Source organism: Cydia fagiglandana, chromosome 5, assembly GCF_963556715.1.
Source record: "Cydia fagiglandana chromosome 5, ilCydFagi1.1, whole genome shotgun sequence".
Classification (NCBI taxonomy): Eukaryota; Metazoa; Arthropoda; class Insecta; order Lepidoptera; family Tortricidae; genus Cydia; species Cydia fagiglandana.
Genome location: NC_085936.1, coordinates 10,876,372 through 10,892,015, shown reverse-complemented (window position 1 = coordinate 10,892,015; position 15,644 = coordinate 10,876,372). Strand labels below are relative to the sequence as shown.

General features: G+C 35.2%; 1 protein-coding gene and 1 long non-coding RNA gene across 2 annotated transcripts in view; both read right to left on the bottom strand.

Moving 5' to 3' along the window:
• The window catches only part of LOC134664475 (ommochrome-binding protein-like), a 223,045-nt gene that overhangs the window by 171,338 nt on the left and 36,063 nt on the right, over positions 1-15,644 (bottom strand). The gene's annotated exons all lie outside the window — the stretch shown is intronic.
• The window catches only part of LOC134664486 (uncharacterized), a 469,507-nt gene that overhangs the window by 446,934 nt on the left and 6,929 nt on the right, over positions 1-15,644 (bottom strand). The window lies entirely within an intron of this gene.

The window sequence follows — 15,644 nt, the reverse complement described above, 5'->3', positions numbered from 1 at the left end:
AGCGGGAGAACAGAGCGCGGCGCGCTCATCCTTTCTTCCGTGGGGAGAACATTACAGAAATCAATTTTTACTCACTATTATTTATTTATCGTATGGCTTCGTTACATGTCACTGGATACAAAAATTTATTAACTATTAGTGTCCGACCGAAGGTTCGGTTTCGGTTTCGGTTTCGGCCAGTTTCGGCCAAAAAATCATGTTTCGGCTGTAGTTTCGGTTTCGGCCAAAAAACGGCCGAACCTTTCGGCCGGGCCGAAACTTACGAAAAAAATAAGTAGGACAACAATATTAATACCTACATATTATACTGATTCATGTATAGGTACAGAAATTAATTGGTTTATTATAAAACACAATTCCACTAATGAGGGCGCCACTGGACGGTCGACGCAGTCTTAAGAGGCTGTCAATAACTATAACGCGCACACTGTCTAATTGTTTCGGAACGAATGAGTGATTTTATCTCAATTTACTATTGGTTTGTGTTAATTCCACATGTCCTCTACTTCAGCTTAGCCTTTGGCCTCGCTGCGCCGTTCTCGGCCTGCGGTCTCGCTTTTTAATACAATGGACATTGGTTGGAGTCTGTGCTCAACTACTTAATCCTGAAGCCTGAAGCACGGCTTTGACTTCACATGAAAGTTTGCCTCACTGGGGCACTTCGGACTTTTAGGCCCAGGTGAAGATTGGTACCCGGCCTTGCGATATTGTCAACAAAAACTTTCGCGTTCGCGTTTTTGGTTGGTTTTTTGGATGACCCTGTATCTACATGTTAACTTGACTGGTGAATGAATAGAGTTAGACCAAGAAAATTCTGCAATGATTTTGATAGCATACGCAGTGCAACTAGTGCAAATGTTATTTATACGTCATAATTTCATAGAAGTTTTGACGTTTAGAATAACACTTGCACTGCGTGTGTTATCAAAATCGTTGCAGAATTATCTTGGTCTAACTCTAGTAATTTTCTTAAAAAACTGCTTAAGTAACATCAATTTCAAGGATATTGGGTGTTGACAGCCCCATAATATGTGTATAAAAGAGGTTTTATGACATTTTTTCAACGATTTTAACAAGTCTACAAAAGTTTCGGTTTCGGTTTCGGTTTCGGCCGAAACTAGAGCCAAAGCCGAACATTCGGTTTCGGTTTCGGTTTCGGCAAAAAAACATGTTTCGGTCGGACACTATTAACTATGCTAACAACTTATAATTAAAATTTCACCCTACTCAGGTAAGCAGCCGCTTCTTCAGCCAGGATATTGAAGTCATTCACATGGCCCATATATTTTGTGAGGGGACATTCCAGGACTATGTGTTCTATGGTCTGGTCTGGGACTCACTATAATTAAATTAATTAATACTACCACTTGCTATTAAGTGACATCAATTTCGGAGTCGACTCGGAATTGATTTTCGCACCGAATTAATATTAATTAAATAGGTATGTACTTAATTGCGACTGCTATTGGCACTGCATAAATTAAGGGAAGCGAATTGCGCAAATGTCATTACGGCCAACTCAAATAAAAGTGGCACCGATGTTAAATTACAATGTGTGACTTCGATGCAGCTATACATTCGATTGAGAAATACCGAATCAATTTGGTAAAATCGATAGTCACACTGAGAGAAAAGTACAACAAAAATACACTTAGAATTACAAAAATAAACTTAATCCGGGGACAAGGAGAGTTAACTAATAAGAACAAATTGACTTTTGCAATTTCTATTATCTGTTTGTTGAAATTATATTTGGGATTACTGAGCTGTTTGTAGAAATAAATAAACTTTACAGAAATAGTGAAACGTCCATAATTATTACTAAAACTTCATTTTTTCCCCCAGTACAGAACTGTTTTTTAATTACTGGTGATGATTTTTCTCTCAGTGCAATTTTCATCAAACATTTCACGCTGACACACATACTGTGTGATTCTCAGGGATGTTTTATCATATATTTATAGTTTTATCATATATTCATATGTCATATGAATCAAGAAGCTTATAAGGCGAGTATTTTTTTGAAAACACATACTTTGTTATCTAAAATAATTTAGTTATGTTTATAAATTGTAATAATCCGATATTAGATATTCGAACGTGGTTTAAAATGTTCGCAAAATATTTTTAATTGATTTATTTATTATTAAAAAAGAGAAGTTACATTAATTAATGTTTCTTATCTGCCAAACTGTATAGCAGTTTTCAGGGTTATTAACAGTAAAGTTATTACGAAATATCTCGGTATTTTTACAAAAGAAGCAACTAGAAACTAATATAAATACTGTACTTTATGTTTATATCAATCATTATTTAATATCTAAGCTTAAAAGCTTTTGGGTTAGTTAACTACCAGGTTTACCCACAAACATAAAGTCTAATCTGACTAGCCTAGCTGAAATACACACAGCGTTTGACTAACTTAAATATTTAACAGTGCAGTAAAAGCCTTCTGTTAATCCTAATTTACATACGTAGATGCTAGCACAATGTTTTTAGTAAAAATGTTATATACTTACCCCTGCAACCGTCCGTTTCCCGCCTGCTGCAATGCTGCTTCAGTAATGCCGCATCCAATACAAAGGGCCTACCGCGAACTACGTGTTATCTCTCTGTCGCACTTGTAAATTCGTACGTAAGTGTGACAGGGAGGCAACACGTCGAACGTGGTTCGCGCTAGGCCCTCTGTGTTCTCTTACATATTCGATAGCGCATCCCCTCCTTTCAGTAGGTAAGCCATATTCCTCGCATTACATTTTTACCACGGCTCATGGGAGCCTGGGGTCCACTTGGTAACTAATCCCGTGAATTAGCGTAGGCACTAGTTTTCCTTTCAGTAGGTGAGCGTCACAACTTATAAAAAATCGTATATAATATTCAAAGCTGAAACTCTTTATAGGCCTTGTACCATTAGTGTCAAATTCCAACGCGAATCCTTCCAGCATACAAAGAAAATTATCCTTTACAAATTTTGAATTCCTAATTATAACCCCACATCCTTTGTTAGTACTGAGCATGGTTAATTAATTTTGCAAATAACATAATGGTATACGCGTGTCCCCTTACACTGACAGTAAAGTTCTGATATACATAGGTAAGTACTAGGTATAGAGCTTTTCTTATGTAGCTAAGTCGGGTTTGCTATTAGCCGGATTTCTGACTTGCAACCTTTTAGAAAACGGGCGTTGTTTTCGCACCCCAGGTATGTTACCCCTGCACACACAGTAATGAGATCTTAACACATAAAATTAAGCTATTAAGCTGTAAAGTTGAAACGTACTGAACCCTCATTAGGCGGCCTCATATTTTCTCGCGCTAATACTGTAACGCCGGGACAAATCACTCTGTATGGTACGCAAAATTCGCTGGATCTTCAAGTTTTATAAATATATCTTTACAGTACATATGGAGCTGCTTTACCGCACAAGTGCGGTAATTAGCACTTTACATGCCTTTGTCGAAAATATAAAGAGCCATAATACACGTGTAAATAGGTAATTCGCTACTATAGGGTCGATTTAAAACACTCCATTCGGTCATGTTTTAATTTGCCGCCAGTTGTTGCTACTTTTCGAACTTGTATCATAATGTACTTATTATGCATCAGCTACATTAATGAGTATTATTTACAAGATAAATTTAATCTTCTACCTTTAAACGAGCAATTCTTGTATATCTTTTAGGGTTCCGTACCCAAAGGGTAAAACGGGACCCTATTACTAAGACTTCGCTGTCCGTCCGTCCGTCCGTCCGTCCGTCTGTCACCAGGCTGTATCTCACGAACCGTGATAGCTAGACAGTTGAAATTTTCACAGATGATGTATTTCTGTTGCCGCTATAACAACAAATACTAAAAACAGAATAAAATAAAGATTTAAATGGGGCTCCCATACAACAAACGTGATTTTTGACCAAAGTTAAGCAACGTCGGGAGGGGTCAGTACTTGGATGGGTGACCGTTTTTTTTTGCTTTTTTTTTGTTTTTTTTTTTTGCATTATGGTACGGAACCCTTCGTGCGCGAGTCCGACTCGCACTTGCCCGGTTTTTTTTATATTTCGGGGATCTCAGAAACTGCTCTAACGATCCGTTGACATTTGCTATATGGTGGTTTTCGGGGGCGAAAAATCGATCTAGCTAGGTCTAATCTCTGGGGAACGCATTTTTGAGTTTTTATACGTTTTCCGAGCAAATATCGGCTCCCAGGTATTATTAAGGCGATGGACCGTCGTTTGTGTAAGACCCGATATTTTTTAACTCTACATAGTTATTTAATCTAACATTCAAATTAGATACTATAAGTAGTAATACTTATCTATGTTATACTTACGAGCAACGAGAATAGATAGTATAGAGGGGTCCTGTCATTGTAAATTTTGTAGTCACAGTACATTTACTGCCATCTATCAACACACAACTATAACTCAAAATGAAAACGTATAAAATAATCAAACAAGTGCGAGTCGGACTCGCGCACGAAGGGTTCCGTACCATAATGCAAAAAAACAAAAACAAAAAAAAAGCAAAAAAAAAAAAACGGTCACCCATCCAAGTACTGACCACTCCCGACGTTGCTTAACTTTGGTCAAAAATCACGTTTGTTGTATGGGAGCCCCATTTAAATCTTTATTTTATTCTGTTTTTATAGAAATACATCATCTGTGAAAATTTCAACTGTCTAGCTATCACGGTTCGTGAGATACAGCCTGGTGACTGACGGATGGACGGACGGACGGACGGACGGATAGCGAAGTCTTAGTAATAGGGTCCCGTTTTACCCTTTGGGTACGGAACCCTAAAAAATGTATATATATGGATAAATGATTTTATTATTTTTATATCATTTTGATCCATTTTTATTCACTGATATCTATGTGTTAAAATTGTTAAATATGAAACGGTGTCGTCACGCCATCTAGCCGAGGATAGGCTAAAGGTGTGTGCGCCATCTATCCGAGATGACTTTTTCTTGATTTCCGAGGCACGTTTTTTCCTTAGACTTTATTCATCTTATACGAAGTTATATATGTCTTCGCTTACGAGTAAGTAGTAAATTCATTTTTAGCTTATTATAACTGTTTTGTAATGGCGATATAAATGAGGCTCTTAGATTTATCTTGTTACAAATTCAGTACCCCAGAGGCACGGAAGGTTTAATGAAACCACCTTACCGCTACTAACTGTTGTGTAATATCATGATAAATCCTCGGAAGTACCTTTGCATTAACAGGCGATTATACTGTTAGTATACGCATTTGCAGACCATACCGGCCTATAAATATTCATAATGCAGAGGTTCCCTGGCCCGCGCCTCCAGCGCGCCTAATCTCGTAAACTCATGAACCTTAAAAACGAAAAACTCGACCACCGTGCACCTACAATTCAAATATAAATTTTGATACCCCTGAGTGTGGAAAGGTTTTATTTGTTTTTTATGTGTGCCGTTTGTGGCGCAGCCAAGGCGATTAAAAAAGGTTTTTACTAAAATATTCAGAAAATAATACGTATTTTTAATACGAAATTTTGATGACTAGGGGTAAACGGAAAATTGCTTATTTATGAGAGATTTGGATAATATTTATTTATTATTTTATCGAAATATTTTACTGCGGATAGTCCACTAGATATTATTCTTATTTGAATAATGAGGCCAGCTGAAGTGGTTTCGAAAACTGAAAAAGAAAAACTATATAATATGTACGTACCTAATAAATAAATAGCTTATCGTAACATTGAAGGCACCTATATGTTTTTAGGAAACGACAACTTTTCCTCGGTAATTAAAAATACTTTTTTAATGCAAACTAACTTTGCGCCTCTACTTCCTTAATCTAATACTCTTAGATTTGCCTATACTCACGAAAAACGTATGTACTTAGGTATAGATTCTACTCAAAATACCGCCCTTCCGTGACGATCTACGGATAATACCTATGAAACGACTGGCCCTTAGTCTTATGGCATCAATTCCCAAGAATAGTAACAGCTATCTGGTCTTCGAGGTTCAACTAGAATTGTCACTTACCTAAATCCTAGAACCCGTCTGAGCCTAAAGCCTAGCTTAACTATGCAGTTAGACAGCCTACGTTACAGCCTAGTGCTGCTAGATTTACTGAGCAAAACAATAAAGTAGAAAGACCATTCAGATAAATTATATCTGAGATGTAATAATTACATTACAACATTGTGCAACCACGGACATAATTATAAAATAATTAAAATCGGGCATACAAAGACTAAAAAAAAAGTACTTAATAAATAATACGGCACCAGCATGTTTTGGCAAAGAGAATAGATAGTATAGAGAGTTACTGTCATGGTAAATTTTATAGTCACAGTAAATTTACTGTCATCTATCGACACACGATTTAACTAAAAATGAAAATGTATTACAATATCAACGAATAAATGATTTATTTATATATTATTTTATAGGACTTTGACCCATGTTCTTTAAGTGATAGGTATGTGTTAAAATTGTTAAATATCAAACGGCCTACGCCCTCTAGCAGAGAACAGGCCAAAGGTGTGGCGCCATCTATCGGAGAATGACTTTTTCTTGATTTCCGAGGCATGTTTTTATTATATTTTTCTTAAATTTTATTCATCTTATACTATGTTATATAGGTATGTCTTTGGTGCGGGTAATATATCGATTTGAATAAAATTTATCTTTTTTTTCTAGGTTCTATGTTGTTGTTTTTTTCTTGTATGTTAAACAATATATCTAATTGTGACAAGATTACAGGGAAACACTGCACCTAAAAGAAATAAGAACCGCTAAAAGAAAGCACTGATGCAGCATTCCAAAAGACGCACTTAAGGATTCACATCACATTTAAATATTCATTATAAAGGGAACATGATAATTAATGTAACTGTGACACTGAGTCTGAGAGGATTACGTGAGATTCCCTTATAAAATTATTTTCGCTATAATTGAATTAAGAATTATAATATTAAGTAGGTTCTTTGAGATGTTCTAAGAAAGTTTGGGCATAAAAGCTCCTTCAGATTAATTAGTCATACGATATAATTTAGGTAATGCATAATTTTCGATGCCTAAGTAGTGGATACGTAGTAGTTCTACGTAAATATTTTTGAGTTAATCTTGTTTATGAATCAGCTTTATTTTTAGTATTGTCATTTAATTTAGTATTTAATATATTTAAGTAAGTATAACTGTTTTCCCTACAAGTGTCCACCTTCTCCCATATCCCACCTGACCTTAATTATAAACGCCTGTTGATTTTCCAATAGCAACGCGATATTAAAGCGCCAGGGAACATTCGCATTAGGCGTTAATGAGGGAAGCCAGCGTGTGATATCCCGCAGGAACTGCGATTGCGATTACTCCATGTGTAATAATCGACAGTCGATTTGACCAATACGCGCAGCAAGCTACAAGGGCCGGCAGTATCTAGAATAATGAAATCCTCCACGTCGAACCAAATTATGCGCTTTGCATGATTCATTTTAGAAAAATATCGAGCTCCCTGCCCACTTACAAAAGGAGTGTATCAAACAGGGTAAATAGTAGGTACTTCAATGTATTTAAATAAACATTTTAAAAGAACTACAATGCAAATCTGATACCTAAGGTAGCAAGTATTTTAAGGAGCTAAACATTGTCAATATATAACGTCTACGCAAATGTGACACCTGAGGTGGCAAACATCCTCAGACAGTAACCGGCATCTAAACTATAAGAGATTCCGTATTTATTATGTGCCTTTATTTTTTTCATGTACTATGTTGTGGCGTTAAAATAAACGTATTTCGTCTTCTTCTTCAAATAAAAATAAAATAGGCGGTGCCTATTTCTACCGCTATTCAACTGTCTTTTAATTTTGTCTGTAATTAAACTTAACTCATATAATTATGTAACATATCACAATTTCAATAAATTACATGATTGATAATGAGCTAGAATCTATCTGTGGAATTCAATTATCTAACCAGATATATTCATCATCATCATCATCATCATCTCAGCCTGCTGCCCGTCCACCGGTGGTCTTGGACGTAGTTTAAGGACATACCCGGGTCATAGGACATACCCGGGTACAACCAGATATATTATTATATTAAAAAAAAATTATTCTGGTCCACGGGTTACGATAGGATAACTAAATCAGCCCTCAATCACTAAATTATTATCAAAAGGTGAATAGGGATTAGAAGTTCTTTTACAAACATACCTATTCTGACTCGTTTAACACACGATCAAAAATCTATTCCGGCGGGCCTTTAGTAAATATTCATCTTCTGAGGGTTCAACTCGAATATTTTGACTGGCAACCTTTTTTAATATTAAAATCCTTTCAGAGGGGTCTGCACACGTATATGTAACTCCCCAAGGTACCGCAAACAGTGCACGGTTTCATTTTGCCCTAACGAGTTTACGAGATACGTGGCTTCCGCGCCATTCTACAACTTTAACGAAAACCGGGAAAATTTACCACACATTGACTTACAACCAGCATAGACTGCTTGTTTCCCATGACATCTACTCACATCTTATCTTATCTAATCGTCGATGGATACGCAACATGAGGGTAGTGGCGTTCTCGAATCCCATTTGTCTGCAAGTCGAAGCTTGTTCTAAGCTGAGGTCTACGGTATTAATATTAATGTTGCTACTTTTCGAGTGCTATTGAGCAGATACCGCGATAAGTGTGAAGTTTTCTTTAGAAACTTTACTTTAAATCCAATTGACAGAGTAAGATACTAGTTTTAAGGGGATTGAAAATAAAACTGGCAAAGAATGAGTCCTTTTTGTGCAGAGGGTAAGAAAAATATATTTAAAAACAGAGGACAAAATGATCTAAGACCTTCACCGATACGTCTGACAGATGAAACTTATATTTTATGAAAGAAAATATGTTCCTGAACGTAAATAAATAGGGTTGCCTAAAGAAATATGGTCAAGGCTATTTTTAATTAATTATTGAATTTTTTTTTGGTCTAATTTCACCGACTTGTCTGACGAACGAAATAAGTTCCAATGGAAAGTATACAACTTGTAGGTACAACATGAATCAACTAGGTTGCCCTCAGGTTGCCTATCTTTTTCCGGTCACTATTATATGCATACATCGTTATCGCGGGAGCAAATATAAATTTATTAAAGAAGTGGTAAAACAGACTGCCCGTTTAGTAAAAACAGACCTTTCTGCCTACACATTATAAGCCTCCAAGAAGTTCATCATACATAGCACGAAGTTTTTGTTGCATAATGTTCATAAATCTTGCTTTACACTCTGTTAGTAAATAATGACCCGGAATCGACATATCAAATAAATATTCATGATTTATTTTGTACAACATTATTTAATTTTTGTTGATCTTAAGTGATTTTCGTAATATACGACATAAATTTTCTCTATGTTTTCTACTCTTAATCTGCGGCGTCGTGCAGTAAATATCCATTTTAATTGGCTAAATGATCTTTCGACTGCTACTGTTGTAATGTTTTTAAAACGACGGAAGTAATCAAATGTAGAACGATATATCGTTGAATCTAGTACTATCTCCTTCTCCGATATCAGTTCACACATTTTTTTCATAACTTCATATCCGGCATTTTTCTGCAAAACCACTTTGAACTTTTTTAAAATCTGTTTTCCATCTTTATTCAAAATTAATTTGGATATATGTTTGTATGTATTTTGTACTATGGTCAAACTTTCACTAAGAGATAGATTTTGGCACTGCAGTTTATTTATAGCATCTGGTATTACTTGCAGATACTTTGCTATGAAATTTACATCTTTTCGAACTTTTGCACTGAGTAAAGATTTTTTTGCTTTGACGATGCACTGTGCGTCTGAATTACGAAATGTGTCTATAACGCTTTTTATTTCATTTTCCTTCGAGGCATTTTAAAGGCAACTTCTATTTGATTATGTTGTTACAAATAAAGATCAGTCAAGATTGACAAATGTCTAAATTGACTGATAAGGTTGCGTACCTAATAGGTAATCTTTTTAAGTACCAATCAAGTCAAGTATGGAGGTAAGATAGCATTGATATTCAATAAAATAATTATACATTTTAAGGTCGTAGGTATAAACGTTTCTCTATACGAATGTCATTTCTGTTTTTGACTGTTTTTTATAATCTTTCAGTATTGTCAAATCGTATTTGCTCCCGCGATAACGATGTATGATTATATGGTTGCCGTGTTTATAGGGGTGAGTTTATATCGATAATTGCACTCATCTGTCTGACGCTTAAAATTGAAAATTACGCAAAAACAATAAGGGCTTTGTTCTCATCATACTGGCTCTAAAAAAAAACGATTTTTGCTCGTAATGCATTTCTAAATATATCAATGCAAAGTTGCAATAAAAAAGAAATGGACATTAATGATAATATTACCATTGCATATGCCGTGCAGAGTTAGCTTGGTCCAATCCTAATAGAATTCTACGAGATTCTACGAATGTCAGAATTTCACTTATTTCCGACTCTCATCCTCAGGACAAACTGGATTGATTGATACCATTATTAAAAACTTGTCCACTTAAGGGAAAAAACACTTAAAAGATCATTAGTTATAAATCATGTTTCTATAAATTGGTTAACTTGTAGGTATCGGTACCGACTACTGGAAACTAAAATATTAACTTTAATTATGCAATACTTAATAAAGATAAAATAGTGAGTACCTACTCATGTAAACTGCTCTTTTGATGCTCTTGTAATTCAAGATATACATTTCTATGTTAGTGCAGAAAATATGTCATTACTTCACGAGTACCGACATATCTTGCCACGAGCCGCAGAACTTTAGCAAGATAATATAAGAATGTATAATTATTTTCTCCAATATGCTCGGAAATGTTCACCTTACTGTAGCAAAAATACTACGGGAAGTTCTTCGTTAATGTCAAACTCTAATTTAAAAATCATCAAACTATCGCTGTCCTCTTCTAGCGGACGGGAAGTAAAAAAACACTACAGTAATAACTTATTACTGTAGTGTTTTTTACTTTTTAATAATAAAAAACGCAAACGGCCAATTATTATTGCCGCGAGCCGCTTCTACACGACCCGATCAGCTATCATTTCACGTGTATGATCGTGCGAATACTGCTTAATAAAATCAAAGATAATTTTTATATTTTTTTTAAATCTCATCCGTGTTCATAAAGCTTATATAGTTTGTCAAAGGACTTTCTCATTTCAAACATAGACAAAGAGAATCATACTATCTTTGTCTTACACTAGTACTAGCACCCAAAAGAAAAGGATGGGTATAGTTTTCCTGGTTCTTACTGACTGAAAAGTTGGTTTGACCAACTATATTGCACAATTATATTGAATGAACGAATACTGAATGGCAGAATAAGTTTGTAACTTGAACTTTTAAAAATTAATTAAAGAGGGAAATTGTTTTTGACATTTTGGATGTGAAGGTTTGATTTGAGTGATGCTTGATGGTTAAATAATAATTATTTTAGCTTATTTCCTCGCATGTTTGGAGAAAAGCACTATATATGCCTCGGCAGGAATAGCAATTCGTGGATTCGTCTTCTTTGTCGGACTCCGCTTCGCGTCGTCCGACAAAATCGAAACTCATCCACGAATTGCCCCTTCCCGGCCTCTGCAATAATGTACTATTAATTTCTAGTGCTCGGCAACAGTAAAAAACATACCTACATAAATATGTGTTCGCAAATAAAGCCAGGAACACAAATTACACATACCCGCCTAACAAATTGTCCGATGGTGAGACTAATGTGCTTTACAAGTATTTATACGACATAAAACCGAAAGGTCCCGGGAAAAGGTTCCTTAATGCGCTGACTCATTTTCCCTATGTGAGTAAAAACGCGTAATTAAGTTCCCCCACAGCATTATGCTGACTTCTGCTCTAAGAGGAGCATTATGCAAATTTTATATTAAATCTAATTCTATTGAAGCATTTATGATTATAAAATTATTCTTTTCCTTCCTTTTTACAACTTTACTAATTTCGTTTATTTATTCGGATACTTATTGATGAAATAAAAAAGCTACTAAATCACTTGTCTATGTTATAGACCTATGAAATCAAATGGCAAAAACGAATTAACCTTGGTTGTTATCAATGTAAAACCATTTTATAAACAAGTGCCAACTTACACATTAGGTACGTATATCTATGTATTTAAAGTAGGTACCTAAGTAAATATGTGCATAATTATTCTGATTCGCGGGCGGGTTACTATGCAAAGATCTATTTTTTTCTTTAAACTTGTCTGTGTAAATCTGTGTTCCTAGGACAAATTCAAATTGGATGTGTCCAAGCCTCAAGCGTACCTAACCGCTGTTCCAAACGTCTAAACTTCTTTGAAACTAGGTTACATTACATTCCAACAATCTGTATTAGGTACATGTACAGCCGAAGTTTTAAAAGCAGACATTTGTGTGATAAGGTTAACGCGTCTACATGTGCATTAACAATCCACACACAAAAACGGACTATACTAAAGTAGTGACTCTACCGAACCGTCGCACGACTCGCACGTCGTCGCCGCTCTAACCCCCCTAAAAACTATTGTTCTAATTATAGCTTCAGAGAATCGGGGGTTTGTAGAAAAAATGGTACTATTTACTTTATTCAAAAAACCATAAAATGTTGGGTTATTTAGACTCAGAATCACGGGTACTATCGAATGAGACAAAGAAAAATAGTGTCCCTAGTTTTTTATACAAATTTTGGGTGTTAGTCTTGTAACGGTCCATAGAAAATGTATGCGAAAATGCGTTACAAAACTGACATTTTTATGGGACACATTTTTTTTCCTTTGTAAATCGATATTCCTCGTGTTTCTGTGTATAAATAACGCAAAAATGGATTTTCAAAGACAGGTACCACTTAAGTGACAATTGACATTGATGTCCATTTACCAGAAACATAATCGATTAGCCATCACCCAACTCTGTAGCCGATATAACCTGTATGGTACTCGACTCGCACAAGCTCATAATAAGGAAGTAAGTGGATGCAACCACAGCTCTAAAACAATGTAGGAACCAAATAACGTTTCCTTAACGAATTTCCCACGAAATCAACGATCAATTGTTGCGGGTTTTGCAAGTGTAACAATGTTGCACTTTTTGTCCCAGTTTCCTATTCTGTGTGTACTCTTTATTTCTGTATTTGTGCGTTTAGAATTCAACTGTAGGTATTTAAAAGATGTGTAAACATTTAAGATCATGTCTGCTTGTTAAGCTCAATAGGTTTTGTTCTTTCATTCGACCTTCGCTGTTTACATAGGCACTAGTAATAATATCTGTATAAGATAAAACATTTAATAATTTCTATATTTCTTTAAACAGTCATGTAAATAATAAAGTTTTATGAATGTTTTATATCTCTAATAATATGAGAAGAAAATAAATAAGGATAAACATAGTAGACCTAACTGTAGCTCATGAAATACGACGTTGCGTGAACAAAAGATTTAGATTAGGCAGGCTTGGTCCTTAGGATCAAGGATGGATTTAAGAATTATAGATTGGACTAAGTAGAGTCACCAAGATTTTTAATGTAAATTTTAAGGGGAGGTGGCTCTCAACTTTATCATGATATCTGTTATGATATCATATTGACACCTTTCCTAAGGAAAACCATATAAACATATATTTAAATAGTTTTTTTTTTAATTCCTCTCTTATAGGTTAAACCGCTGAAACGAACTCAAGAACAAATACGCCTCTGTTTAAATTATCTTTAAATTATATCATATCATGCACTGTATCTGTTGGATAATCCGAAACGTGCACATTATACCACAGAATAACTAATAGATTATACCACGGAAACGGCGTGATTCACATGATCCACGCGGCTTTGTAGTATTTTAGCAATAAGAGGTTGTTATATGTTTCTTCCTAAGAGCTGGCACGACATTTATACTCAACAGTCAAAAATCTTATAAGTAATTTAAAATCCGCGCCATCCAGATTTCGTGTGCGATCTACCCATATTTTATCATGAGCAGTTTTTGTGTAGGTTAGATTATCGGTACATAAATAAATATTTAATACACTTTATTAAACTTGATTGTAGCTTAATAAAATACCAAGGTACTAACTGGAATTCCTAGGGCTCTTTGTCGTTATTAGTTTAATATGACTAAGTAAATTTTATTAACAACGGGCTCAACATTTAAGAACCTAATAATGAAACCTTCTGCCATATCGTTTTTGTACGAAGAAACGTCACTTTTGAAGAGTCAGAAAATAATAGTCTGCAGTGGATTTGATAGCCCACGCAGTGAAAGTGTTATTTTAAACATCAAACTTCTGTGAAATTATGACGTATAAATGACACTTGCACTGCGTGGGCTATCAAATCCGCTGCAGACTTTTTTTTGGTTCGACTCTATCTTTAATCCATATCGTATCTAGACGTAATATTTGCGTTTGTTAATGTTCGAATCAGGCCGACTGGCTGTAGTTCTCAACGCTTCCTCGCGGGAGCTAAGTTGTATGACGTGACCAACCATCCGACATTGAACACAAATGCAATTAATGAACTTATCTAACTATTGCTGCTCTAGCTGTTACTTCAACTATAGCTAAAATATGTACACGGGTAACTCACTTAATAACTTGACACGTTTTTATCCGCATCCGTTTTCAGAATCATAATTATTACCCTTCACGGCGTTTTACTAAAACTAAAACTTTTGTTCTTTTTTTCTTGTTTTTGTTTTTGTTGTTGTTCTTGTTGTTGTTGTTGTTGTTGTTGTTGTTGTGGTGTTGTTGTTGTTGTTGTTGTTGTTGTGTTGTTGTTGTTGTGTTGTTGTTGTTGTTTGTTGTTGTTGTTCTTGTTGTTGTTGTTGTTGTTTGTTGTTGTTGTTGTGTTGTTGTTGTTGTTTGTTGTTGTTGTTGTTCTTGTTCTTGTTTGTTGTGTTGTTGTTCTTGTTCTAAACCAACGTCTTGTTATCAATTCAAGTCCAAACAGAAAAGTCACGGTTGATAACAAGAAATTACTAGCTGAATGCCTCCCGGACTTGGATTAATAAAATTATGTCTTGTCTGAATCTATTAAATAACAATTTACAATCGAATCTGATTCGTCAATTTTAAATCGCCAATAAGTATTAATTCAAAGACAATTTTTTTTATAGAACTAATTGGTATACATTTATATGAAATTGAAATAAAACTTGTGTAGTTTTTAGACGTTTTTAATTTGTTTATAAATACCTATACGGCTACCACCAGTTTTGAGATTGACAGATACGCTCGCGTCTATGTAAATTACTTTCTATACATCTCTTTTGCACTAATATGCGAGTACGAGCGAGATGCATAGAAAGTAAGTTACTTAGACACGAGCGTATCTGTCAATGTCAAAACTGCTGATAGTGGTTCTAGTAAGCCCTAGTAGGTTTACTTAGATTAGATAGGGAGAGCGCTGGTGGCCTAGCGGTAAGAGCGTGCGACTTGCAATCCGGAGGTCGAGGGTTCAAACCCCGGCTCGTACCAATGAGTTTTTCGGAACTTATGTACGAAATATCATTTGATATTTACCAGTCGCTTTTCGGTGAAGGAAAACATCGTGAGGAAACCTGCATACATCTGCGAAGAAATTCAAAGGTGTATGTGAAGTCCCCAATCCGCATTGGGCTAGCGTGGGGAC